General features: G+C 34.7%; 1 pseudogene; it reads right to left on the minus strand.

Annotated features, from left to right (window-relative positions):
* Window positions 1-2,335: 2,335 nt before the first annotated feature.
* On the minus strand, window positions 2,336-5,245 carry LOC143562099 (eukaryotic translation initiation factor 3 subunit C pseudogene; annotated as a pseudogene).
* Window positions 5,246-5,462: the final 217 nt, after the last annotated feature.

Genomic DNA, 5,462 nt, shown 5'->3' on the forward strand with positions numbered 1-5,462 from the left:
ATTTCATGTAAATTAAATCATTTATATATGATTAATCTTTATTTTGAGTTTTTAATATGTGTGAATCTTATCTTGAAACTTCTATCAATTATTAACATGCGTGTTAATTTTATGTTTTCTATTTTTTTTCCTTTTTACATAACTTATTTTCCAGTTTATTACCGACTTATATTTATTTTTGTTTTTATATAATACCCTTAATTTATTCTTAATATTCATAATAAATTTAAACTAATTTTAAATACAGAATTTGATCAATCTTGTAACAAACCTTTAAAGTTTCCATACTTTTAATCTCATAAAAATTTCCTTTTTCATAGTTGATCATTTTTTAATTATCCCTAAATGTCAAAATTAATGTATAAAATAAACCCCTCATTTTAATGTTTCAAAAGTCAAAATCTTTCCATAAATTTTGAAAGTTTTCTAATTAACCAATTTAATTTTAAATATTGCAATTATGTCTAAATTATTTAGAAAAATTAGTAAAATACAACTTTATTGTTTCGATTTAAAATATCTTAACTAAAATGTCATTGAATTAACTAAAACAAAAGTTGAATTAAAAATTCTTTTACAATAAAATATAATTTAGTTATTTATGCTTTTATATAATATCCTTGATTTATTTTGAATATTAATCTTATTTTTTAGCAAGTTTATGTTTTTAAATACTTTGTTTACATAGGAATATGAATTGCATTTATATCAAATAATTCTCCACATAAACATATGAAACAAACTTTTATTACCTTAAATATGTCTTTAGCTGACGATTTCTATATTTCCACCCGTGTACGTCCACCCGTGTCGTACACGGGTCAATAACCTAGTAATAATAATATATCATGAGTTAAAATTTAATATTATTTGTTATTAAATAAATTTGACATTATACACGGAAAGTTTTTGCAATGAGCTAGTGGTGAAGTGAGAAGAGACTTTGTGTTACATATGACCCAATTTCGATTTCTGCTCACAGCAGCTAGTTTGGGCGGCACTGGGTGATAATGGTAGATTAGACGAGTATGTCGTTCAGCAGTTCGATCTTTGAACTGAACGGTTTTACTTCACCGCATTGTCGTGCCTTCAGGCGAGTGTTCACGGGCGTTGCCTTGGGTGAGGGTTTTCCCCGTATCAAAGGCGAGTGTATCCTAATATTGTAAATTTAGTCACCATTTGAAGGATTCGTCGGCAATTTATAAAAAAAACAAGAAAAAGTTTTAAAATCACATATATCATCAGCATCATTACATATCATATTGCTCCTATTAAAAGATACCAATTAATTACCTTCTAAGCGTTTTTGACGGTTAAATGAAATTGAAGCTAAGCAGGTAATGAGTTCCCGTGATTGTTACTTTAAACTTTTATGAGAAAGGTAAAGGTTTTAACATCATATATTTTAAAATCGTACGGTATATTTGAGGGCAACTATCTAGACGGTTACGAGAGCATCTTCTAGAAGGGACGGCTGGGCCAATCACATTCCCCCACTCTTCAGCTATAAATACTTCACAATCTCCATGAGGTAATTTATACACTCTCCACGGTCTACTTAAAATACTTAAGTACTTTCTCTACATTAGAACTGACTTATTCTCACGCCGGAGGGTGGTTACGGGAAGACTCCTCTTGTCCTTCCCGTAACGAGCTCATGGTGTTGGTTTTGTAGGTTTCTGTCACTAGACTTCTAGAGGTTGTGCTCATATCGTTGGTTAGTTATATTTGACCCATCCCTGTGGACTCATTGGATCCAGGACCCGTAAGGGGAACGGATCGGTGTTTCTTCAAACTCTAAAATCCAAACTTATAATGTAAATGGAATGTAAAAGGAAAGTATATAATTATTAATCTATGACATATGTTAGTTTTGGAGGGAACAAAATTGTGATAATTAACCATAAAATGGCATGTGTCTACAATTATTTTACTTTATTAGAATAGATAGATATATAGATTACTTTTATCTTTTTATTAGTCTTCGGTATTTTCAGCTCGACAAATAACCCCTCACACGCACCATTTGAGTCCATAACTATATATCGGTAAGGCATACTTGTGGGGGTGACAACCGACAAAAATACCTATAACACAAAACACCTTGAACGGATTTTTTAGGTATCAAACCGAGTATTAGATTATACACGACTTAATTACCCAAAATACGCATACCCGATTTATACACGTAGACATTTTTTATATATTTCTTTATCATTAGTTAATAGAAATATCAAAATAGTGTCTATAATAGATTAATAGTCCAACGAGTTTAAAATGCAAAAATAAAAACCGAGACGTTAATTATAACCCGTTTTGACCCGAACATATTCCACTAAACACGAGTCCCCCGTTTCAAACTCACCATCCAATTGACCGCCTCTAAATTGATCCGCCCGCCTGCAACCGATGCATAGTCTTGACCCTCACACTGCCTTGCTGGCAGTGACTCCAGCCCACCACCAAACTTTGCCTCAATGGCCCGCTCGTTACTCTCAGCAGGAACGAGTAGCTTTTCGGTTAACTCAAACGCCAGAGCCTGTACCTGACTATGCTCAACTTCATTGAACACAATGCACCTTGTCGGTTGGTCCCACGTAGCATGAAGCTCATCATTAACCATCATCTTGCTAATAACACAATGAGTTTGACTTTCCGAAAGGTCAAACATACTCGCAAGATGTTCCAACTTTAACGTATCGTACGATGACGAATAAGTAAACATATACGTTCTTAACGCTTCTTCCTTCATCTTGTTTTTCACCATTTGTAAACCGTTTCACGGTTCTTAACAAGCTTCCAGATATCTAGTATGCTGATAATGTCAAACGAGGTCTTGTAATCGCCTTTCATAAGGGCTCGGGTGGCTGCAATGATGTGGTCACGCACGGTTTCAGAAGGGCAGGTGAATGTCTGTCGGTTACTTGTTTCAAGTAAGCGTCTTAGCGTCTTGCTTATGACTTTTCGCCCTGCTGCCATGTTGGCAACTTCTAAAAGCATAGCACATATTAAATGTACAGATTCTAAAAGCTCGAGGTTAATATGCATGTGATACGGCATCTGCATTTGTCGTTCCTGCAAAAATCGATTAACTCAGAATTTAAAACTTGTCAAAAAATAATAAATAACTATAACCTGTTAAAGTAGGTTTACAAGGCCGAGTACTCGCTACAAGGATGTTATCGAGTCGAGATTCTTTTAACTCCACCTAGTTACTAAGAATTGATCAAAGGTGGACAACCTCAGCCAGAATCACATCTATTCGGTGAACTTGGGCCAATTTTGACTTACAAAAATAAAACATATCTCGTATTTTTATAATATCAAAGAACAAATATCATTTTTTTAATTAATGATTAGCAATTTTTAGAATAATTTGTTTTTTAAACATGTATTTCTCTTATTTATATTAATATAATTTATTTTTTTATAAATATTAGTAAAATTATCATAATTGACATATATATATTATCCAAAAACTAATTTTCTTTATATTTACCACGTCCCAGTACTCTACGAGTACTCCCCGAGTACACCCAACTCCCAGTCGGCCGCATAGCGATTTTTGCAACCTTGACTATAACTGTAAATATATAACGATATACAACCGAAACAATACCTGTTCTGGAGTCTTGTCATGAAACCGGCTTTGAGAAACACCTTGTACAAGAAGCTCTCTAACCCTGCCACTCGAATGCAACTCAAAAAGACAACTATGCGCGTCAACGATATTCCCAGCCCGAAAAGCACACAAACCGAGCTGAACCATTGACCGATTAAACAATATCTGAGTTGAAACATTCATATGATGAACATTATCCTGCAAGTGGCTCATAAGCAACAAATCACGAGCCGTCACAAACTTATCCGAAATAGCATGATGGTAGATATCACATAACATTGCACGGGCCTTGGTCCGTTCATCACCATGCTTGTAAATAATATTAACCAGCAGATTCATCAGTTCTCTGCTGCTTGTTGGAAAACCAGGCCTCCGAGGCACGATTTCTTCAACTTCTGATTGGTCAACCGAGTCTTTCATAGCACTATACACTTCTTGTGGTTTGTAATACACGAGTTCAACGAGCTTTAACGCTGCCTTTGCTGCAGCCTTGTGATGTTGTAAATACGACTGAACGTTTTGAACAATAACGAACAACAAAGGCTCGTCTTGAAGCCGCTCTACATACTCACGTGTATGCGGATCGATACACTGCAAACTTTTATAAAACTCAGCATCTATCTTTTCAAGAAACGCTGCAATGTTTTCGCTCACACGTATGGTATCAACCGTATCATTGTAATCTGTATCAACCAGAATGTTTGAATACTGCTCGAGCATATCGAGTATGATAAGAACATTCTGCACGCACTTCTTCCACACGTTTATAGGCATCAAACTGTGCAGACACCACGGCCAACAAGATCTCAAGCTTTTGAGCCGGTGTTTTAGCCAACTTCGTTAAGAACGTAAGCTGTTCGACCAACTCAAGCTTTCCAGTCCCCTTTCTACCACGAGCAGATAAAACCGCCTTGAACTTTTTATTATCTGCATCCCAAGTTACTTGACTCGGATCCATTTCCTGCAAACTGACCCAATCATTGATCTTCATAGCATTCTTCATCTGATCAATATTCGTCAACCACTCGTCAAACCACTCGTCTTTTGCAGACTTGACAACACACTTGTTTAGTTTCTTTTTAGGTCTACTCATCTTCTTCTTCTTCAAACCGTTTTCGTTATCACCAGTGTCGTCGATATACTTGTTTCTAGCACGCGCATTTGGAACATCATCTGGCTCATGATCATAGACTTCAGGTTCAGTGTCACAGCAAATTAAAACATATGATATAATCACATTAACATGTTAATATTAATATCTCATGGCTTGTGCATAATATTATCATTAAAAGCTAAACAAACCTCATTCCTCCAAATTCTTGATGCCATCTCAGTAAACTTTAAGCTGAATAATAATAATAACACGCAAATTCTTAGATTAAATAAAAACAAAGCGCAGTATTAACGAACAATTATACTTAGAGGGCGTCTGGCTAAGCTTATTTAACTCCAAAAGTGCTTATATAGTTATGGCTTTGTTTTTTCTTTTTTTAAAAATGTTTAGATGTGGTTGGAAAAACACAAAAAGTGGATAAAATAACCAAAAAGGACATTTTTATATATTTGCTAGTTTTACTGATGATGTAACGGTGTCTATATACAGCTTCTCTGATACCCAGACATACTTATTTGCTTATCTGCTTATTAATTGATATATTAATATGAGAAGTCGGCGCCACAAAAGAAACATTCGAGTTTGATTGTGTGATTTAATGGCGATACCGAAAAAATTTGTCTCGGTTAACGATTTAATGACGATCCCGAACAAATTCCATCTTATTTTTTGTCTTAAGAACATATTTTTTATGAAGTATATTAGTTTTTTAGGATTAGTAACTTT

The sequence above is a fragment of the Bidens hawaiensis genome, unplaced genomic scaffold (genome assembly GCF_021521415.1).
Source record: "Bidens hawaiensis isolate Kalapana, Puna unplaced genomic scaffold, B.hawaiensis_p1.1 tig00020909_1, whole genome shotgun sequence".
Lineage (NCBI taxonomy): Eukaryota > Viridiplantae > Streptophyta > Magnoliopsida > Asterales > Asteraceae > Bidens > Bidens hawaiensis.